General features: G+C 40.2%; 1 pseudogene; it reads right to left on the bottom strand.

The window, feature by feature from the left end:
* The window catches only part of LOC123239261, a 583,074-nt pseudogene that overhangs the window by 483,587 nt on the left and 74,926 nt on the right, over positions 1 to 24,561 (bottom strand).

The following is a 24,561-nucleotide window of genomic DNA, read 5'->3' as shown; positions in this document are numbered from 1 at the left end:
TGGGACATTAATGCATTGCTGGTGGAGTTGTGAACTGATCCAACCATTCTGGCTGCCAATTTGGAACTATGCTCAAAGGGCTATAAAAAAATGCCTGCCTTTTGATCCAGCCATACCATTGTTGGGTTTGTACCCCAAAGAGATCATAAATAAACAGACTTGTATGAAAATATTTATAGCTGCACTTTTTGTGGTGGCAAAAAAACTGGAAAAGGAGGATATGTCCTTCGATTGGGGAATGGCTGAACAAATTGTGGTATATGCTGGTGATGGAATACTATTGTGCTCAAAGGAATAATAAACTGGAGGAGTTCCAGGTGAACTGGAAAGAACTCCAGGAACTGATGCAGAGCGAAAGGAGCAGAGCCAGAAGAACACTGTACACAGAAACTGATATACTATGGTAAAATCGAATGCAATGGACTTCTGTACCAACAGGAATGCAATGACACAGGACAACTCTGAGAGATTTATGGAAAAGACACTACCCACATTCAGAGGAAGGACTACAGGAGAGCAAACATATAAGAAAAACAACTGCTTGAACGCATGGGTTGGGGTGGACATGATTGGGGTTGTAGACTCGAAACTACCACACCAATGCAACTATCAACAATTTGGAAATAGGTCTTGATCAATGACACATGATAAAACCAGTGGAAATGTGCATCGGCCATGGGTGGGGGGAATGTGGGGGGTGAAGGGGAAAGTAAGAGCATGAATCATGTAACCATGTTAAAACAAATATTTTAATAAATGTAAAAAAAATAGTAATGACTATTAAAAAAAAAAGAACACCAAAATTTGAGAACAAACCAGTGGGAGTAATAAGGGAATTTAAGAGAGCAATTAGGATTTCTTTTAAACCCTTACCTTCCTTCTTAGAATCAATACTGTGTATTGGCTCCAAGGCAGAAGAGTGGTAAGGCTAGGCAATGGGGGTCAAGTGACTTGCCCAGGGTTACACAGCTGTGAGGTGTCTGAGGCCAGATTTGAACATAGGACCTCCTGTCTCTAGGCCTGACTCTCAATCCACTGAGCTGCCCAGCTGCTCCCGCTATTAAGATTTTTGGTCCAGATTTTCAAGATTTTGAAATTCTTATGGATGAATTATTAACTAGGAGAGAAAAACAACAATTCATTGAACAAACACATAATAATGAGAATCTCACTCTATGGCCCACTGAAAATCCTGAAATCGAAATGGATTACATTGAAGCTTACAGATATTTGGGGAAAGCTAGGGAATTTATTTTAGAGGTTTTGAAAGCAAATTCCAAATGCCCTGGCACATGGTCAAAATTTGAAAGATTAAGGCAAGAGACTTCTAAAACACTTTTGGACAGAATTATAGATTGTGGAGAGAAATGGCTAGAAATGGATATTTTATCTAATGATAACATAAACCATATTCGAAGACAACATAAAGCCAGATGACTCAGTATATATATAAAATTTTGACAAAACATCAGCCACACAGCAATCTTGGCCAAGTCCTTACACAGTATTCTAGTTTCACCTTCTACAATAAAAATCTTAGAAAAAGATAGTTCCATCATTCCAATGCTAAATTAGTTTCTAGGGATGAAGGAGGAAAAGTTCCAGAAGGAGAAGAAAGAATTCCAGAAGAAGATAAAGAAATAGCTGAGAGATTATCATCAGTCAACACATCTGCAGCCAAAAAGACCAGAGAAGAGGAAATAGAATCAGAAGAAGAGGACTGAAGATAGAAGACAACGTAGCAGAATTGCTGATAAGAGTAACAAACTTTGTAAAAGAATCCAATACAGAAAGAAGTAAGATTGATATGAACATTAATTATAAGATAATGCATCATAACTGCACTTTTTCCACTATAATTACAAACAGCACTACACATAGTATTACAAAGAAGTATGAAGACAAAATATAGACACATCAGTCAATTAGAGAGGAGAATCTGAAGATTTAGTAAATTTTTCTTTGTATCCAACAAACATTTAACATACACTAGTCATAAATTGTTAATAAAAGAATACATATGGAACACACATTTAGGAAAAATGGTACTGACTATAATCAATGTTCACTTTAGTTTTATGAGATCTTACTTATATAGAAAGTTTGGGTTTCATAAAATTCCATTCAGGTAACATCTAAAAAACATATAGGTCTTTATACAGATTTTTGTATTGTCAGAAGGAGGAGATTTTTCTTCCTGACAAATACGTATACATATTGTAACATACTTTGTAAATAGACATGTATTATAATTTGTATATAAACTTTGTGCCATAGTTTATAGATAACATACATAAAATAGAAAAAATTCCTTAAAATGTAAATAATGTACAGATTTTATATATTACATTGTGAATAGTTCTGAAGTTGCAAAAGTTAATTTTTTATTAGATCTGTCTATATTATTTGTAGAATTGGATCGGAAATAATTTGTATATAGATGTAAATATGTAGAGACTTCTATAAAATAGCTATGTAAATAGTTATAATATCATAAAAAACTTAGATTTCGAGGACAGGAGTTTTCAGTTATCTGTAATCAGTTTTGTTTTCTGTACTAGAAGAAGGTTTAGCATAGAAAAAATGTTTTACTCTGAATTGTACAACTAAGGTTTATAAATGCACGTTGCACAAGCTACATTAAGCTTGTTGTAAATTTCTCTTTATAATTGTTAGACTAATAACAATTTTAGACAAATATGATTTTCTGTATTAGTTTTAGAATGATAGTGTATTCTTTGAAACAACTATTTTTCTAAAAGTTTTGCATTTTTAAATTTTATTGTATTTTTTAGCATTTGATATTTTGAATTATCTACCATTCTTGGTTTTTTGAAACTGTTTGAATGTTGTTTTTGCTTTCTATAAAACTTTATTGTAATTTTCTATTTCCCTTTTTTTCTTTATTGTATATCCCTAGAGTAAGTTAGTGAATAGGAGTAGGAAATATAGAGAAGTTTACAGTAGGACTGTTTATTAATTTCAGTAAGCATAATAAGATAAGTTTACAATAAAAGGAATTTATATATTTACTAGTGATCATGTGAGATTTATCTTCAACAAATTTATTCAAATGATCAGAGGAAATGTAATAGATAATATGGATAATAGATAAAATGGATAATATTTATGAGAAGTGGAAGACTGTCTTTATGGTACATATAAGGAACTCAAGGGAAAGGATTTTAGCAGGCAGAAAGCAAAGGAGGAACAAAGCAAAGGAAGTTACAACAGCTAGAATGACGACTTCCTGTGGGAAGTTAAGGGCTTCCTGTCCAGGAATGATGGAAAAAAGGTGGGCTTATCAGAGCTCATCTACCTCACTTGACTGTGGAGAAGGAGTATACCCATAATTCATCTTTGGAGGTGCTCTATTTACCTGGGAAAGATCTAGAAAATGATCTGACCATAACTGCTGTGCTTTTCAGAAGGTTTTATCTAAAAAATTCTGTCAGATCAGCTTTGAGGTTTTAGCTCAGGGGTCAGACTGCCTGGTGTGAACTTAGCCATTGGAGTTCATTCATAATGGTTTTTGGAGACAGCTTTTGGGGAATAAATCAAATCAACTACTGAAGGTCATAGATAGCTTAGTCAGTTTGGGATATACCTAGATAGAAACAGGGAGTGAAGTTAGCTGGAAGAAACGGAAGGCTCCCTCTTGTGATGTAGAGGATTGTGAATAATTAGTTAGATCCCTTAGAGTCAGGAGCACCTTGTTCTGATCTTCAGTTTGTATTCCCTCAGAGTCATGGTCTCCATTCAGTTCTGGACTTTTTATCAGGAAGATTTGAAAGTCTTCTATTTCATTGAATACTCATTTTTCCCCAGAAGGATTATGCTCAGTTTTCCTATATAGATGACTCTTTGTGGAAGTCCTGGGTCCTTTGTCCTCTGGATTATCATATTTTAGGTCCTCAGATATTTTCATGGAAAAGCTTTTGAATCTTGTATTATTCTGGCTATGGGCTCCATGAAATGGGAATTGTTTCTCTTTGATTGCTTCAAGCATTTTCTCCTTGCCTTGCCAATTCTGAAATGTAGCTATAATCTTGGGAGTTATCCTTTGGGGTCTCTTTAGGATTTATCCTCTGATTCTCAAATATCAGGAGAAATTTCCTTGATTTCTTGAAAGATGATGACCAAGCCCTTTTCTCATCCTCACTTTCTAGCAGTCCAATAATTCTTAGACTCTCCTATGTTCCGGGTCAGCTGCTTTTCCAATGAGATCTAGTTCACATTTTCTTCCATTTGGTCATCTTTAGGTCTTTGTTTTTTGGATTTTCCTGGCCCTGGAATCCTTCCCTTACATTTGCCCAATTGCAATTCTAATGACTGAGGAACTCTTCAAGGAGCAGCCTTAGCTCTGCCTTCCCCTCCCAGTTATGAGCTTTTCTGCCTGCCCTGTGGGTCCTCTCCAGACAGCTATACTCTGTAAAGGGGAAAAATTATGGTTGGACTGGATATTTAATAGTTTTGGTCACCAGGAATTGATTTTTACAATTCCAAATAAAAGACCCAAGTCAGGATGACTTTTATGGTACTTTATTTATAAATAGGAAGAGTGAAGGTAGGGAAAATGAGGGAGAGAGAGAGAGAGTGAGAGACAGAGAGAGACAGAGACAGAGACACAGAGACAGAGACAGAGAGACAGAGACAGAGAGAGAGAAACTCTGGCCTGGACCAGAGGCCCAAACCAGGCAGGGCTTCAGAGGCCCCAGCAAAGAGGGCACAGAGGTTAATTAAACAAGGCTTCTAGCCATGAGGCCTCCTCTAAGATGAGAGGCCTCTTTTGAGTCTAGGCCCTCCAGAAATGCCAAGGTAAAGGAAAGGGAGTCAGCCTAACTTACCCACATGAAAATTCAAATGGAAGCAGTCTGCGGTCTTAACTGGAGCTCCATCAAGGCCAAGTTCAAAAGGCAAAATCCCTTTCACAGGAAGTTACCATCATATTTAAAAGATAGTTCTTTTCATTGCTTCCTGTACTCCAGTAGTACGTGGACAAATGGCAGCCTCAACCTTGTTTTGGACTGCCCAGGGGGAAGTCACTTGTTTTGGATTTGTCACTTTCTAGCACATGTGGGCCATAGACTTCCCTCCTCGCCACTTAATTCTAAGTTGGGTGGGGTGACATATTCTTGGTGGCTAAAGTTTAAAGAATGAATAAAGATGAGCTAATTTCATTTTCACAATCCCCTCCGATGATCATTGGGTGCCTACTTTACATAGTCATCTTGTAACCCCAAAAGTCTTCTAACTACAATAGTTAGAGATAAGAGGGAAATGGAAGAGAGAGAAAGCAAAAACCAGTGTTTTGCTAGGTGCATTGACAAAATCAATTGGGGGCAGTCCCCTTTTGGCATAAAAATGTACATTCAAAATAACTGTTCAACCCCCTTCAATTCAATCAATTGTAACCCAAAGTTCATTCTGGATCTTCTTGATGTAGTATAGATTCTTCAGGCATATTTCTGCATACAGTTCATTCTCTGGATTTAAGGAGTTAACAAGCTTCTTTCCCTGAAATTTTTCTCAAACAAAAATTTAAATCTTGAATTTTTATAAAAATGCCATCCCCCCTGAAAAGGGTGTTGACCAACACCTAGATCAGCTAAGGATAAATGGTTGCATTATGGGGTTGTATGAGCCAATTATATAAAAAAAAAAAAAAAAAAGCATGAAAAGAAAAATAAATAGAAGAAAAATTAAACTTTGAGAAAAAGAAAAAATTCAAAATCAGAATCAAAATATCAAAAATCTTAGGTGTATAAAAATTTCTGAATAAACAAGAATAAATTCAAAACAAAAATAAATTTAAAAATAAATTAAAAAGAGAGCCAGGCCTAGAGATGGGAGGTCCTAGGTTCAAGTCCGGCCTCAGACACTTCCCAGCTGTGTGACCCTGGGCAAGTCACTTGACCCCCATTGCCTACCCTTACCACTCTTCCACCTATAATACACAGAAGTTAAGGGCCTAAACATAAATAAATAAATAAATGAACAAATAAATTAATTAAAAATACCAAAACCCTTGTATTAGGGTCTAATTAAAGTAATTTCTATCCCACAAGTCTGTAGGACACAATGCAGTAATATTGCACTTACCTGTTGGCTGCCAAGAAAGTTGCCATGCTATAAGAGAGAAAGAGGACCAGATTTTATGTGCAAGGGAAGTGTTATTCCCTGGTCTGATTTACCTTCACTGTCAGGGATAGGGTGAGCCAGGATGATGGCCAACCTTCAGTACTTGACTGGTAGTGTGGTACAAAGTATCCTGTGTCTTAACATATGTCAAGTGCTGCAACTTCAAGTCTCACACTAGGTTCAAATCCTTTAGTATTGATGTGGAAATTTTTTCAGTCCTTCCTGGATTGGTATGGCCCTTTTTTGACCTTATACTCTTTGGCACTGTGCAGATTCTCATCACTCCCATCAGGCTTGTTTGGTCTCATGACCTTGTGCTTTTTACACTGTAAAGTGTCCCCTTTGTTCCCTTCTCCTGGAATCAGACACAAACATTAATCACAGTCCCATAACATTTATCAATAATTGGCAGGTTACCATAGTCTAAGGTTTTTGGGGGTATGTATTAATATTAGAGCAGTTATATATAGCAAACTTATATTACTGTAAAATAAAAAAATTAACATTGATTATATATACTTTAAGTACAAAAAAAAATGAGAAAAAGGGAAAAAAGTCAATTATTCTATTAAAAAGTAAAAGGGAAAGCAATAAGAAAAATTAAAAATCAGGGAAAAGTACAGTATATTTCCAAAAACAGTATCTACTTGTCTACGAATTATTATCTCCAATGCATGTGGCAGGATACAGTCAATCTGTTTCAATAGAAGATGCTCTCCTTACATGTGAGCAATGAATCCAAGAGTCCTTTTCTCCAATTTTTATAGCTGTTAGAGTGGTTAATAATATTTGAAACAGCCCTCTCCTCAGGAGGGCTGAGTTGCTCCAGTACTCTGGAAATTCTTTATATACACCTTGTCTCCTGGGTTCAGTTCATGAAGTGAAAAGTCTATTGATCCTGCTTGTACTGCAGCTCCAGATTCCTGGAGTTTATGCAGTTTGTGCGGCAATTCCTGTATATAGGAAGCAATAGAAGTATCTTCCCCTAATAGTGATGTATATGTAGGAGAAAAAGGCTTAGCCTGTATAGGGGGATGTCCTAAAAGCATCTTGAATGGTGAGATATATAGATTTCCCCTGGGCCTGCTTCTGAGATAAAACAGGGCCAGAGGGAGAATTTCAGGCCATTTTAAAAGTGTCTCAGTGCATAATTTCCACTGAGTTTTAAGTTCTCTGATCATCCTTTCAACTTGGTCTGAGCTCTGGGGGTGATATGGTACATGGAATTTGGGAGTTATCCCCAAACAAGGATATATTTCAGATAAAACTGAATCAGTAAAGTGACTTCCCCTGTCTGAATCAGTACCTGCAGGCAGACCAAACTGAGGAATGATTTCTTTTAAAAGCACATTGGCAACAAAAGCCACTGTGGCTCGGTCAGTGGGAAATGCTTCCAGCCATCTGGTCAGTTGATCCACTATAACTAAACATGAAGCCGTCCAGCAGCTTCATGAAGATTCCTAGTGGGTTGGACACTCAGAAAGGGGAACCAAAGACTGAGTGAAAATGGGTTACGGGTCAAGGATTAATGGAAAGAGAACATAAGGCGAGAATAAAGATACGCAGACACAGAAAGTTTTGGCATAAGGTAGACAGACGGCGAGTAAGCTCTGATGGTCAAGAGCTTCATGGTTAGGAGCTCTGATGGTTGAGAGCTCTCTTGCCAACTGATGTCTTGTCGCTTTTATTGGGGTTACAACAGTATGGGGGGAAGGGGAGAGGCCAGTGGCCTGATACAGTAACATTATGAGGTAATCATCATAAGATGCAAACTGCCAAAACCTGAAACAATAAGTAGAGCTAAGATCAGGATCCAGGGTGGATTTGGCCTGAGGCATCTACTGATGTTTGATACCTATGTTAACTGATCATTGAAGGAAAAGTAAGGAGACTGAGATAACTGACTCTCTTCTGGGGTGTAGCCTTAGGGAAGGGCTAGGGATTTGGCAATTTGACTCAAGATTACAGAGATCAATCATTAGCAGTATAAGAGTTAAGTTTTTTTTTTGAATACTTCTTAAAATAATATCACAATTAATGTATACCTGGATTGCTACATATCCCCCTTTTTAAAAAAAAAAAAAGAAGAAAAAAATTATTAGAGTGGAAAAAAAACTTAATGAATTTAAAAACAAAAAAGAATGGAAAATTCTAAAAGGAAAAGGAAAAATCTCAAAGAAAAAAAGTAAAAACTGTAATTGTAGGGAGAAGATTAAAAATTTGAAAAAGATGCAAAGTGGAATCTAGCAATCAAAAGATTCTTGTTAAAAAATAATAATAATAACGTTGGAAAATGTAAGAAGGCCCGAAGTAATGTGAAACACAAGTTTCACAAACATGTGGGACATATAGTATAGAATGTTATCCATTGGCAGTCAAGGGTGTAAGAAGTTGTCAAGTCTTAAAGTGAGAGAAGGGTCTAGTTTGAGCCGAAAGGGAAGTCTTATTCCCTTGTCTGATTTTATGTCAGATGGAGCCAAGATGCCAGCCACATTGAGATATTAGTTGGAAACTTGGTAGAAGGCCGACCTGCGTTTGAGGGTGTCAAAACACTGCGTCCTTTTACCTCCAACCAGGACCTTAGTAACCGACATCCATCTATCTTATATGGATATTAGGTCTCTTTCAATCTTAGGCTTTCTGGCAAGTTGTAAAGGCTCTATCGTGGTCCCTACTTCTGAAATCAGACATAATCATTCATACTAGGCCTGTGATGTTTACCAAATGCTTGCAGGTTCCTACATCCTTAAGCTTTTGGATAAACAAATAGGGCCAATATATAAAAAATGATCTTAATCTACAAAATCAAAATCTTGGTACTGATTCCCATATACATCAGTATCCAAAGTAGAGTGAAAAAATAAAATGGGAAAAATAAAAGGAAAGAAAAGAAAAACGTAAAATCAAATGCCTCATTACAGATGAAAGATAAAATGAACAATGAAAAATGTTAGAGTGGTGGCTCACATTTCATGTGGAAATGTTTTTTAGCCAACCAAAAGTTTCTCACTCAAAATGAGATCAGTTTCCTAAACCAAATTCACAGTGTGAGTGCACGAGATTTTTCACCAGGTAAAGGGTTTTTCAACACAGGATAATACAACAATTGATGCACATACAAAAGTACAAATATTTCCAAATTATAACATACTATTTGCTTGCTGAATCATGACATCTGCCTTTCGATTAAAAGGTAGGTTTTTTTTTTGTTTTAGCAATTTCTATCCAAATAGTTTTTTATACAAGTTAAATTCTAGCAAAGACAGATACATATATATATATATTTTGCAAATATAGCATAAACAGGTTAAGAGAATTAGCACATATATACATTTAGGACAATAGAAACAATTTCTTACGCAAGTGAACAGTATCCAATGTACTGTTATGACATTTCCAATTACGAAAATAATTTTCAGATCAAATTTGAGTAACATGGAACAATTCCAACAAAAATAATTGCAAGATATACATTGTACAATACAATTTAAATTTTTTGGGTGCAAGTAAAAAGTTGATCTTCAACAAATACCCATATGCTTTTAGAATAAAATGTCTGTAAGCAAGTTAATAAGTCTTTTGCAGTTAAACTGTCTCTTAATGAAAAAGTTCATTTGTGTGGATAGTTCATTAGACCTGTTCTTAAGTCAGTGGCTGTGCCTTGTTTGTTCCTATGCTGTTTTTCTGGGATCTGGTAGCTGTGCTGTCCTATGGTTAGTGCTGGACAGACATCTGCTTTCTCTGCTCTCTGGGTTGGTCTTTTCTGGGAACGCTTGATGACTCTGGTTTTCTTCCAGGCATTCCTGATACCTGTGAAAATAGAAGTAAAATCTCGACCCCAAATGAAAAACTCATGGGGTCTTTTTCTTGGAAGTGGTTTGTTAGAAAGTGCCTGATAACATCCTTTTTGGTTTTGAATTTGGGCTTTTATATTTCCTTTAGCTCTTTTCCCAATGGGTAATTCCCAATTTCCTGGGATACCAGCCTTAAGAGAGATGTTCCATGATTTGTCCAATTTTGCCCATCTCTTGCTGGTATAAGCATTATTATTCCAATTTTTTAACTGTTTTGGAATAGCCAAATGTGCAAGAATATTTGAAAGTTGTGCAACAACATTGCATACTTCTCCATTTTGAGCTTTCGCCCCTACAGCATGAGAGTGATTATCTCCAGTTACATATCCATTTTTTATTTTTACAAAAGAGGCATATCGTAATGCATCCCTTTGCCACAATTGTGCAGGTCTTACAACTTTGCAGTCGCCTCCTTGAGGAGTGTCAGAATAAGGAGCACAAGATTTGCATTGCCGATCCATTTCACTGACTTGTAGAGAAAATTGAGGTTCACAAAATTTTGCACTCTGATGTAATATTGAGCACAAATTAACCGTTTCCTGCAAAGCAGTGGTTACTAGGCCATTTGCCTTTGAAATTCTCTCAGTCTGAGGTCTATGGAGATTGTGAGAGCAAATAAAATTTTCCTTTTGACTTTGCAAGATTGCATTCTGTGTGGTGTGAATCAACAGAACAGTTTCTGTATCTTGCATTAGTTTAATTTTTTCAGCCTTTAAACAAATGATCAGATAAACAACATATAAGTCACATATGATATTACAAGTCTGTGCTATGATCTTAAGCACGTGTCTAATTGAAAAGTCTTTTTGTGCTATAGTACTAGTTGTTAGACTAAAATTCACTTCAGATAGAATCTCTCTTTCCCAAAGAGCTTGTGGTATATAAAAAATACCAGAAAATGTCTTACTTTTCATGTAGAACATAATCAATCTTTTATTAGTAATTTGTTGTGTCCAATTTAAATTTGAAATGTTTAATTTTCAATTTGACTTCACACTAACTTTTGCATTTAGCAAAGATTTGTTTGGAGATAGAATTGGTTGTGCAAGTTTTTTGTCATTTCCAATTGAAAAAATGTGAAATGCTTTGGATTTGACTAGTATCTTTCCCTTAGCATTTTCACCAATGACCTCAGGGCAGGTTTTTAGTCCCTGAGAAATGAGGCTTCTACTCTTACCTGAGGTAAATTTTGGGGGAATCAAAGACTTATCTCTGGTGCCCTGAATTTTTAAGGGGCTCAAGGCTGGCCCCCCAAACAGTTTAAATGCTGTTTGGTTGTGGCTGTCCTAGTCTGTGTTCTCGGGAGATATGGCGAGGCCCAATGCTGTACTTTGGGACACCCTTTGAAAAATGTATGAGTCCACTTCAGCTTTCATTTGGGACAGGATCCTGTAAAACGTCCAGCTTTGTGCCAAGCAAAGCAGACAGGTTTTGTCTTTTTAAATCGATCTGCCATCAGATTCTTGTGGTCTAAAGTTTTTGTGTCTCGGCATGCTTTTATAGCCCCTTGGTGAGGAGTTGTCTCCTCAAAGAAATCTGTAGCATTGCGTTTTGTAGTTACAATCGGCCATGCTCTTTGAGCAGCTAGTCCAATTGGATGAAAGGTTTGCTCTGAATAGAACAATTGCCTAGTAAGACTTCTAAATGTACCTGTGCCAGTTAATTCATCCTGGGCAATATCTACATGGTGGTTTTTGTTGATTCTAGCTTGTTCCTCACATAATTCCTGAAACAATGACTTCCATATTATGAAATCTTTGGCATTAAGCACAGATCCAACTAATTCATACCAAAAATCTGGTGGCCGAGATTGCTGGCTCATCTCATCTATCAGTGCCGTGGTGTCATGGGCTGCATTACCACACTGAATGACACTATTCCTGAGAGCTTCAAGAGTTTGGAATTCAACCTCTTTCTGCTTTTCTAAGTTTACTTTTGCATTCTCAGGATTATTTTTAATTTCTGTGGGAGAAGCTGATTTCTCTGCTTTCTCTTCTAGGTTTAGGCTGCTTGTAAACCTGCAGTTAGTACTGAGTGGAGAAGGAGGAAGAAGAGGTGTGGGCTGAGCACTAGTTAGTTCATCAGAGTCAAGAGAAGCTGCATGAGGTGGAGGAGGAATAAACTGAGTGTCAGAAAGCCGATGGGCTCTAAGAGAAACTGAGTAAGATGGTGGAGGGATAGAGTCAGCAGGAACAAATGAAAGTGGAGAGGTTAGCGTAGGTGGAGGATCAGTAAGCTTAAGTGTGGAAGCAATAAGTGGAATCTGAGAATCCGCCTTTGAAGGCTGGAGCTCAGGAGATAGCTCGAGGGGAAGGTCCAGCTGAGAGTCAGCTTGATTTTGTGAAGGAAAAGAAGTCATGAGAGGGATGGGTGGAGCAAGGTAGAGGGAATTCAGGTTGGAAGGAAAGTCTAAGAGTGAGGCAGGTTGGGACAATGAATCTTGAATGGTTTCTGCCTCTAAAGCTGTTCTAACTACCTTCCAAGTTAACCAGACTGATGAAGCAACTCTAAGTCCCTTTTCTTGCGCTTTCTTTAAAGTCTGTCCAAGTTGATCCCACTGTCGTACATTGAGTACTTCTATTTCTAGGAACTTGGGATCACATTTCAAAATTACCTTAAACAATGCCTGAATTTTAGCTTCTGGTACTCTGTATCCTTGCCTGTGCACTAAAGATTTTAGCGATCGTATGTAACTAGTGTGAGAAGAAAGTTTCTGACCCATTTTCTAGTGGTCAGCGACTCACCCCAGAGGCCACCTGAGGTCCGTTGACCGTCCCGGGTCCTGCACTGCAGTCTTCCTCTCAGGTGTCAATCCACGATGGGCGCCAGATGAAGCCGTCCACCGACTCCACGAAGATTCCTAGTGGGTTGGACACTTAGAAAGGGGAACCAAGGACTGAGTGAAAATGGGTTACGGGTTAAGGATTAATGGAAAGAGAACATAAGGCGAGAATAAAGATACGCAGACACAGAAAGTTTTGGCATAAGGTAGACAGACAGCGAGTAAGCTCTGACGGTCAAGAGCTTCATGGTTAGGAGCTCTGATGGTTAAGAGCTCTCTTGCCAACTGATGTCTTGTCACTTTTATTGGGGTTACAACAGTATGGGGGGAAGGGGAGAGGCTGGTGGCCTGATACATTAACATTATGAGGTCATCATCATAAAATGCAAACTGCCTAAAACAATAAGTAGAGCTAAGATCAGGATCCAGGGTGGATATGGCCTAAGACATCTACTGATGTTTGATACCTATGTTAATTGATCATTGAAGGAAAAGTAAGGAGACTGAGATAACTGACTCTCTTCTGGGGTGTAGCCTTAGGGAAGGGCTAGGGATTTGGCAATTTGACTCAAGATTACAGAGATCAATCATTAGTAGTATAAGAGTTAAGTTTTTTTTTTAATACTTCTTAAAATAATATCACAATTAATGTATACCTGGATTGCTACAAGACAAAATTTATAATGTCCAACCTTTTGCATTGTTATGAAATCAATTTGCAGGTGCTCAAAAGGTATGTAAGGCAGAGGACGCCCACCAAAAGCTTTACCATGAAAGGCATGTTGTTTATATGCTTGGCAGGTAGGGCAGACTGCACACACTTTAGAGGCTATAGTAGTTATGCCAGGAGCTATCCATACTCTTTTAACAGAGTCCACAATGCCCTGGGTACCAAAATTATAATTTTTTTTTAATAGAATGGCAAGTTTGGTGATAAAAACTTCTAGGGAACAGGGGTTTTCTTTCAGAGGACACCCATACTCCATTTATGTTTAGCTTTAAATTTCTGCTTCCATTTTTCTAGTTCCTTCTCATTATAGGAAAGTGAAAAATTTAAATCATCAGTGGCTATTAATGTTAAAATTAATTTAGGTCCTTCTATGGCCTCTAGCTTTGCAGCAGTATTTGCCCAGTCATTTCCCTTAGAGACAGGGTCAGTGCCACCTGTATGGGCAGAGCAATGAACTTCAGCTAGGGCTTCTGAACAGGTCTTTGCTCCATACTGGACAGAGTTCAGAGAGCAAAGACCTTTCAGTTCACCGTTTCTCCCACAATCCTCTTCTCTCACTCCAACTGTCACTCCCCCTCCCTTCACATTCCAACTGCTGTCTGCTCCATCTCAGTGGGTTGAAATGCCAAAAGCTTAACTTTGAGCTAAATTCATCATGAGACAATAAACTCTAACTCCTCCAGTCTTAGGGAAAAGAAAAATCTCATCTATATTCTGCATTTTTGATATAGTCTGTTGTAAGGGGAACATCACAAGCATTGAGGGAGTAAATTACAAACACATGAGGGAATACAGTCCCTTGCAAATTCTGAAATTCCATCCTTACAAAGTGGTTTTGTAGATAAACTTTCTTTTAAAAAATCCAAACATCGATATATACCATTGATCTCCAACCGCATTCATCATTTAATACACTTCTTACCATGAGTTTAATCAATGTATACTGACTGGGCCCAGGGCTTATGTCAGACCCAGGCTCTCTCAGCATCCTTGCATTTTGGTCTCTCTCCTGAAAGGAAATGCATGCTGTGGCCTCAGCCACGTTTCTCTCTTTCTGGCCCTTGTTTCTCAGCAGTCAACAGTAACTCTGTTGGAACCTGAGCAGATCTGATTCTGAGGATCCCAGAGGCTTCTCTCTAGGCTCTCACCTCCCTAAAGAGAGGGCCTGGGGCTGATGATTTAGGCAAAGCTGAGCCTTGGATCGCTTCCAGGGAAGGCCACAGTCTTCCTTCCTGCTCAGGGGCTGCAGGTCAAAGGAGGGAAGGAAAATCTGGAAACCAGCTGCCTGGCTCCGCTCTACAGGGGGGCTCCTGGCCTCAGCTGGGTCCTCCCCACGGCAAGGAAATCCTGTGACATCTCCCTCCTGGATCCCCTTTGCCACCCACCCCAGCAGCCTTCCCTGCATTCCCCTGGTCTCTAGCTCTCCCTTATGGCTGCTTCCCACTCCCTGCAGGACAGTCCCTAGCTGTTCCAAAGAGACATGCTGGAGGAGGGAAGAGGGGGAGGGTCAGCCCCAGGAGCCAGGGTGGGCAATCTAGCCTGGTAGCCATGGGCAGCGCAAAGGCCTCTGGGAAACCATCCCTCCTCCTCTTCCTCCTCCTCCCCCTCCACTTTCAAAGATTTTCCTGCCTTGCCTCTTTAACCCACCTAGCAGCCTCCTGTGCACTCCTGGTACTGAATGGTAATTACTTCATTAACTGGTGGAGGGGGGCCAGCAGGAAAGGGGGCCAGAAAGAGGGCTGGGGTGGGGAGGAGCCACATGGAGAGGAGCGGGGCTCCTGCAGGGCAACAGGGGAGGCAGAGAGCAGGATTCCCTTCCCCAAGCATTAGAGCCTGAAGCCCATGGGTTGGGGCTGAGTTTGAATCTTCCTCTTTATGAATATCTTTGGGGCCAACCAACTCCTCTGGTCAGGGCTGGCTGGGTTGGGAAAGGACCTGGGGCAGGAGCAGAGCCCTGACTAACAGCACCTGGGTGTGAATCTCCTGGGGAATACAACATATCCTTGGGGCTAATCTAGTCTCCGAGAGGGATCTTCTGTGGCTCCCGGCTTCCCCTTTGGGATCTTCTTTCCTGTTAGAACGTCCTACCTGGAAGGGGGGCCCAGGGGAGTCAGTACAGGATGTAGTTTTACCACACTCTGTAAGGACCCAGGAGTTCTGCCTCCCAGCCCCTGGTCCCCTGTCCCCACTTCTTCCAGGCCAATCCTCTCCCTCCCCTCCCTGGCCCCCTGCCAGGCAGCAGGCTCCAAGGCATGATCTTGCCCTGGAGCCTCAGGCCTCTCCTGGTCAGAGCCTCCCCACGTGGGAGCAGCCCTTCTGCTCTCAATGGAAATTCCCTACTCCTGGCTCCTTTGGTCTCATCCCACTCCTCCCTATTGTTTCCCCTCCTAAAGGCTCTCCTCTGTTGAACTGTATTTACCCTACCCCCTCCCAGTGGCTGTTAAAGGGATTTTCTTTATCTCTTCCTCAGTCTTCTTAAGAGGCACGAGAGCAGGTGTAAGGGGTAAATGGTGTGAGGAGAGCAGTTGGATAAAACACTTTGTTTAATTTGAGAAGTACAGATAGAAAATAGAAAAGGAGGAAAGGAAGATTATTATTCTAATACCCTATGACTATACCTAAATTCCTAATACTATCTAAAACCCTATTTCTGTCTTCTGAGGACAGGTTCTTCTTGTCTGGCAAAACCAGGCCTATCTAACCTACACTACCTAAAATTGATTCACTAACCACCTATCTTCCTAAATAATCAGACATTCACCACCCAGAAACTCCTTCAATCCATTTCTACCACTCAACTGTCAGTAGTCCCTTCCCTCAGAGACAGACTTCCTGCTCTCTTTAGATCTAGAGGTAAAAAGCCTGTAACTGTAGCACTGCTTCCTTTTCCCTCTCCCGGTCTCCCTGGTAATGGAATCCTCAGCTCTGGCTCACTGACTTGTCAGTGCCAATCTACTTGGAAAATCTGCTCTCTTGCCTCTTAAAGGAGACAGAGGGAGAGAGTAAGAAAACTCTTTAACATACCCCTCTGAGATCCTTTGGGAGACTGGTGTCCCCAGTGGATCTTTCAAACATAAATATCTTATATTCCTACTCCAAGTTGCCTATACTATTAATTTTTTCTAATAGGAATATTAATATGAGAAACAGGGAGAAGTAAAGAGAGAAAGCAAAACCAATCTTGGTTCTTACATGTCTCAAATTACAAATAATTACAGTCACAAATAACACAATCCTGACTACACTACAGAAATAAGAACCTGAAGATATTAACCCAAATTCAATTTACAATTATTATGTACAAAAATATACAAGAATATTATATAAATACTATATATGTATGTACAAGAAAAAATTATACAATTATATACACACCTAATCTCAGAGCAAGGTGAGAGCTCTATGTGAAACTATGATTTTTCTTATTTAGAGCAAAAGTTAAGCTCCATATGAATGTCTTTCCACATTGCTTGCATTCATAAGGTTTCTTCCCAGTTTGATTTCTCTGATGCTGAGAAAGACTGGAGCTCTTTGAATGTCATCTTTACATTAATTTCATTCATGTTTCTCACATATGAATTCTCTGATGTACAGCAAGATGGGAGATCCGGCTGAATGTCTTCCCACATTGCTTGCATTCATAAAGTTTCTCCCCAGTGTGGATTCTCTGATGTCGAGTGAGATAGGAGCACCGACTGAATGTTTTCCCACACTGTTTGCATTCATAAGGTTTCTCCCCAGTGTGGATTTTCTGATGTCGAGCCAGAGTGGAGCTCTGAGTGAATGTCTTTCCACATAGGTTGCATTCATAAGGTTTCTCACCACTGTGGATTCTCTGATGCTGAGCAAGATGGGAGCTCCAACTGAATGTCTTTCCACATTGCTTGCATTCATAAGGTCTCTCCCCAGTGTGGATTCTCTGATGTTTAACAAGATTGGATCTCCGACTGAATGTCTTTCCACATAGGTTACATTCATAAGGTCTCTCCCCAGTGTGAATTCTTGGATGTTTAACAAGATTGGAATTCTGTCTTAATGTCTTTCCAGCTTGCTTGCATTCACTAGACTTTTCCTCAGAATTCATTCTTTGATGTTCAGTATGGGGTGAATTTTGAGATTCAACATAGAATTCTCTCCAAGCTATGTTATCTGGAACATCACTCATGAGTCTTTGCTGGTCCGTTTCTTCCACAGAAAGGCTCATCTCTGTTGGAGTCTCCTTCATTTCCAGCCTGATCGCTCCTTCTAAAAGAAACAAACAGTAAAACATATCTGCACAGTCACAAATACACACAAATAACCATATCTTCTTTCCTCCACTATCAACATAAATTGCTTTATATCCTATTTCCTGAGATAAGAAGAAAAGTCTTCCAACTTAAATGGACACAATTCATCCTTTGAAAATGCCATTACCTCAAAGCTAAAGAACAATTCAATTAACAAAGAGCCTCCCATATGATCACATTGGCTCTTCATAACAACCTGTGGTTTTGGCTAGGCTAGCATTATTAGATTCCTATCTCAGACTATGACCTTGGAATGGTGGTGGCTGAGTGACTTGACTCAAATCCTGGCAGCTGAAACCAAATCTTGTGACTGGGTATTCCGTCTCCACAGCACTAGACAATTTACTTTGAATCTTTCCTTTTTGCTTTCATTTTCATTATCTACACAATCAATCCGATCTTCATAGTTATGAAAACACGGGGTCTGTATATACTAAATATTCCAATAATTTCATGATCTAGCTTATCTGTAATCCTTACATGATTTCCTTCATGATTCCTCTCAAACTTATTTTTTTCTTACAATATCTGAGATCAAAGGAAGAAAAATCCACTCTTTTTGGCATTTAACCAAGGCATGAAAGATTTTGTTCTGTTCCCTACTTCTTGACATTAGGTAATACTTTTCTTTAAAGGCCTCTTTTAACTACCATAAAGTAATTTGAATTTAGGCAAAGACATGGCATTGCCCATGTTAAAAAATAGGTCTCATACAGTAACTTGAGTCCATCATTTTCTTTTAAAGAAACGGGCTGCAAGTTTCCATATTAGTTTTTTTGTGCCCTTCCTAACAAGAATTCCAAACATAAATGGAGTTGTTTTTTTCCCCTTGCAGCGATTCTAAAAGATCTTAACAAGGAATATGATGCTTTTTGGGGTGCATTCAATGGCAACTTCAAACTCTGCTTCTAAATATAACATATTCTTTTAGTTTCTCAATTTGACATCAAATAATTTCCAAACTTCTGGAAAGGTGAGTCATTCATGCTCACAGACATGCTTAGACTCTCATTGCTGTCACTAGACATGAGAAGGTGTCCCATTCCTGGGTTACCCTGCAATTGCATCTCATCGAATCTGTAATCATGAAATCAAGATATTTCCTGGGTTTGCACTCTTGCAGCAGAGAGAGCAGAGCCTTTGCATTGCAATGCTGTGGTTTTCTGATTTGAACTTACCTCCATTTATGTTATCATTCTTCTATCTCAGGTTTTCTTTCTTTTTTTTTCTTTTTTAAATTTTAAACCCTTAACTTCTGTGTATTGACTTATAGGTGGAAGATTGGTAAGGGTAGGCAATGGGGGTCAAGTGACTTGCCCAGGGTCACACAGCTGGGAAGTGACTGAGGCCAGCTTTGAACCCAGGACCTCCTGTCTCTAGGCCTGACTCTCTGAGCTACCCAGCTGCCCCCCAGGTTTTCTTAAAGGAATTGTTTCATAACTCAGGCTAGTTATTCAGTAGTTTCAGTGAGAATGGAGCCAATTTGCCAATAGTAGAAAAAAATGAAATTCCACCCTTACGAAGTGAATTTCTAGATAAACTTTGTTTTAAAAAAACAACAGTGATATATGCCATTGATCTCCAACCACATTCATCATTTAATACATTTCTTGTCATTAGTCAGTGGAAAAACAAATCTTTTGCAAGGTAAGTAGCAATTCATTTTCTTCATTGGTTACAAAGATAAAACCAAAGAAAGAATTTTCATTCCCTCAGCAAGAAAGCACGTACAATTCTCTTCCCATTTCCCACCTTATAAAGAATCCAACATTTTCATAATATTCTTCCTAAAAATCTCCATACAGGTGGAGTGGTGCATTCTAATTCTCCCTTAGAAACTTGCTAGGACTTTGAACTCTGAGCAACTCACAGGAGCTCTGGCTGTCCCAGTCTCCTCAACTATAATATGGACATAATAGTAACAAGTAACTCCTGGGACTCCTATGAGAGTCTCATGAGATAATATTTATGAAGTGTGTGACACATAGTAGGTGCCATATGCAAATAGTGGCTTTTATTTTTATCTTTAGAATTTTGAATATTTCCTCCTTTGATTGCTTTTCTTTGATTGCCACCTCCCCCCAATAGACCTCTCTAGAACTCCTTCTCTTCAGAGCCTTACCTCTCTTGACTGGATGCCCTGGAGCTGGGACCTAGAGGGCTTCTACAGAATTGTCAGCATGCTGTCTGCTCCGGCAGAGGGTGAGCTCCATGAGTGGAGATGTCCACTGCATCTCTTTATATCCTCCATAACTTAATACAGGACCCAGCACAGAACAAACACTTGTACATGTTTCTGGATACTAAAGAGCTCAGTCCTTCTGGCACCTGCAGCAGACTTCAAGGCCCTTTAATCCCAAACACTGACCACTTAAGGTCAGAGACCAATCCCTTGAAGGGACCTGATAGGAAATGGAGTCCAAAAGCCTCATCTTACAGATGGGGAAACTGAGACTCATGGGTTAAGTGACTTTCCCAGAAAGCTCTTGGTAAAACATCTGAAAAAGAATTCCAAGTCAGGTCCTCCTGCCCCCAAATCTAGCCCTGCCTTCACCAGGGCACACAGAAGCCTCTGGTCACCCCGGCTCTCCCACCTCTTTTCCCCTCCCTCACCTGGGCAGCAGCTCCTCAGGCCTTCTTGCTCCAGCATCCGTGGGGCTTCCCTCTGCTCCAAATAAGAAATCACATCTTCTAGGGGAGCTGGAAGCCCTGGGCATGAGGAATCAGTCAGGGAGGAGGGTGGAGAGAAGCTTGTCACTGAGTTCTCTTTAGGGAAAGGTAGGGAAGTCCAGTGACTCCATTCAGAGACTCTGTCCATGGAGTTCCCACAGGAGTCTGCCCTCCCCCATCTTAGTGTCTTTAATGCAGGAACCCAGAGTAGGATGTTCCTGGTACCCTGCTGGGTAACCCAGAATGAGCAACAAACCCCCTCCCCAATCCTAATCTGGACCATTTTGGCAGAAATTCCTAAACTCCCAAACTGAGTCTGTGCATCATTGTCCTGAATCAGTCTGAGGCTCCAGACACAGGGACCTTGAGGGATTGGCTTTTGTCCCACCACACTGCCTCCTCCTCCCTCCCTCCCTGATACCTCTCTGAGCCTCTTGGACTGTTGTCTTAGGGAGACTCTGCCACTGTTCCTGAGGAACTCAACAATCCTTATTGGGACAATGCTGACTCTCAGCCAGTCCATTTGTCCTAACAATGACGGAGGGGTGCAAGCAGGGCCTGTGGGAGTCTTATGGGGCCTCCTGGAGGAGAGTCTCCCCAGCATTTACAATAGGGAGAGGATGGGGGAAAAGGTAGGGGAACCAATATGGAACCAGAACATTTGGTTCTGGGTCATTTTCTTCAGAGAAGACTGGATTCTGTTCATAGTTTTCTGCTTTATGGAAATTAGAGGCAGCTAGAAGGAGAGCGGGCAGGTGTGTAACAATTAAAAATGATAAAGGCTGATATTACGGGAGAAAATAGTATTTTAATTGCCATGGCCACATTGATAAAAGAACATATGTAAGACCATGTGCCTGGTAAAAGCTATTCAAAAAATACTGCCAGTGCCCATCTTGTCTATGTAGCCCAAAGAGCTCGTCTCAAGCCCGACCTCCGAATTTAAGCTGCGCTATACGTTGGTTCCCATTGTTTGACGTCATCCCGTCAGAAACCGGAAACCCATTGGATCATGGAAAATGTAGTCTCAAAGTCCCCAACATGTCCACAGAAGTTTGTCAAACGCTACATATCTTGAGGCTCAATATTTCCAAATAAAACCCCAAGTGATTTTAACTAACACATACTAACACAGGTGCCTGGGCAGAGAGACAGAAAGGCCTCAGTTTAAATCTGGCCACAGAGAACTCCTATATGGGTGCCTCAGAACAACCACTTACTCGAATCTCTATTTCCTCATCTATAAAATGGGAATAACTGTGTCACAAACTTTGGAAAATGAAGGTGAGGAAGAAGTGTCATATTATTACAGAGAAAACCCTCAGCAGAGGGTTTTTCCCTTCCCTCACTGTCTGATAGGTTCTGCTGGAGGCTTAGAACAATAAGAGGAAGATGAAGGACAATCCTGCTCTCCTGGGAACACTTAGTAGCTCTGAGCTACAAGTTTATGCTTGTTAAAAAGATAAAAATATCCCCAATAGTAGATCCACCCTAGAGAGGAAGAAGGTGGGAAGAAAACCCACCTAACCAGTTTTCCCAGATGGGTTTGGGAGATCCAATTACAGGCCAGGGAAAGGTGAGATGGAATCATCTCTGAGATTATTTCCACGTCTGAGATTCTCCAACATGGATTTGACCTCGGACTTCAAGAGCATCAAAGGGAATCCCAGGCAGCAGGAGGGCCCTGGCTCAGGGACTCACCATACCAGCCCTTGTCCCATCCTCATGTCTGAAAACTGTTCCCAACCCTGCCTGCTGCTGAGGACGATATTCCCTTGGATGGCAGACTCAGGCAGCAGGGAGAGGGCTCCTTACCCAAAGAGAGCAGGTTCCGGGCATTCTCCAGCATCACCTCCTTGTACAGCTCCTTCTGGGGAGGGGACAAGAGGCGCCACTCCTCTCGTGTGAAGTCCACAGCCACATCCTGGAAGGTCACCACCTCCTAGAGCAGCCCAAGGCAGAGCACAGAGGGCTGAAAGTTACATCACAATGAAGAGCCCACCTCTGGTCAGTTACAGGAGGAAACTGATCCACAGAGAAGGGGAGGGGCCCAAAGGTCCTCCCTTTGTCAGTGTCAGAGCCAGCACTCGAAGCTGAGTCTGAAGAACCCAATGGAGGCTTGAGAGAAGCAGCAACACGAGCCTCCAGAATGATGTTGAAGAGCTTCTATGGTGTGAAGGAACATATCTAGGGGGTGCCATTCTAGCTTTGTCCCAAGGCCCAGCCAGCAGGGATGTAGGTGACAAAATCAGACATCAGGTGTCTGATGCCCTGCACTGTGTCCCGGTGCAGCCAGCATCAGTGTGAGCATCAGCATGCAGAGCCAGCACAGCTTAGCCTTGGAGGGGGGAGCAGGGAAGGTAAAAGGAAAGTGAAGGAAGGAGAGGGGCCTTTTGTACCTCCCCACTGAAACCGACTGGCTCTCTGGGCTGGGGTTTCTCTCTGAGCTTTCCTGATCTCTGGCAAGCCCAGCCTGAGCCAGCTGAATGGAGAACTGAGATCTAGAAAGGCCGAGACCAACCTCTCTCTGCCTCTGTCAAACTCTCTCTTTACTAATAAATGCTCATAAATCTGGTAATGAGCCTCGAGATCAATTTTTAATTATAATATTATGGAATGCATCTCTATGAAATCATGGAGAAAGTCTGTGAAAGAGGTGCCTGGATCTATGGAAGAGAAGAGAGAGAGGTTGAGGTGAAAGTTCTTCCTTCCCAGAACTTACAAGGAATATGTTCTCAACCAAAAGCTGTCAAGATGTGAGAATCTGGCCAATGCCATGTTTTCTGGAGGGAAGAGAGTTCTGCATGATGCCTTAAAAGAGAACAAAGCTAAAGAAAAGATCTAGTTTGTTTTCTGTATGACAGAAACTAAATTTTATCTGGATGAAAACACGAGGAGGGTACCAAAGAGATGTTCATTACAATCTGAATGATCTGGGATGCTTTCCAGTCAAATGAAGGAGACTTTTCTGTTGTGACATTAAGAACTTGAGGTTCCTCTGGGTAGGATGGGTGACAACCAAACTTTTCCTTTATGATTGTTTTCACTTGTATGTGGCATATATTCCTTACTTATACTTTATGGCACAGAAATAAGAGTGACTACGATGGAGAAGGGAGAGTTTCTTTATTCAATAAGAAAGCAATATTTAATCAATTTGGGTTTTGTTTGAGCTAAATCATACAAAAAAAAAAAGTTGGCACTTTCTTTATGAGAAAGCAATGATCTAATCATACACCTAGAACTGAAGAAAACTATAGACCAGTCTCCTTAATGAACATAGATGCAAAAATGTTAAATAGGATACTACCAAAAAGACTCCAGCAAGTGATCACGAAGGTTACCCATCATGATCAGGTGGGATTCATACCAGGAATGCAAGGATGGTTTACTATTAGGAAAACCATCCACATAATTGAACCTATCAACAACCAAACGAACAGAAATCACATGATTATCTCAATAGATGCTGAAAAAGCCTTTAACAAAATACAAAACTCATTCCTAATGAAAACACTAGAAAGTATAAGAATAAAACCATCAAGTATCATCTGCAATGGGGATAAGTTAGAAGCCTTCCCAATAAGATCAGGAATGAAACAAGGATGCCCATTATCACCTCTATTATTTAACACTGTACTGGAAATGCTAGTAGTAGCAATTAAGAGAAGAAAAAGAAATTGAAGGGGTTAAAATAGGCAATGAGGAGACTGAACTATCACCCTTTGCAGATAATAAGATGATCTACCTAAAGAATCCCAGAGAATCAACTAACAAGCTAGTAGAAATAATCAACTTTAGCAAAGTTGCAGGTTACAAAATAAACCCACACAAATCATCAGCATTTCTATATATTTCCCACACATCCCAGCAGAAAGTGTTAGAAAGAGAAATTCCATTTAAAATCACCCTAGACCAGTGATGGGCAAACTATGGCCGGAGGGCCAGATGCAAATTTTCTATCCCCCTTGCCGCTGGCTCCACCCCAAATCAACGGAGACTCCTAGAATTAGCTATCCCTTCCACGTGGCTAAATATAATTTTATTGGTCCGCCTAGAGTTTTTTCCTTTCCTTTGGCCCCCTCTATAAAAAGT

This window comes from Gracilinanus agilis, chromosome 3 (assembly GCF_016433145.1).
Source record: "Gracilinanus agilis isolate LMUSP501 chromosome 3, AgileGrace, whole genome shotgun sequence".
Taxonomy (NCBI): Eukaryota; Metazoa; Chordata; class Mammalia; order Didelphimorphia; family Didelphidae; genus Gracilinanus; species Gracilinanus agilis.
The sequence above is the reverse complement of the archived record's forward strand: the minus strand, read 5'-3'. Positions and strand labels throughout refer to the sequence as shown.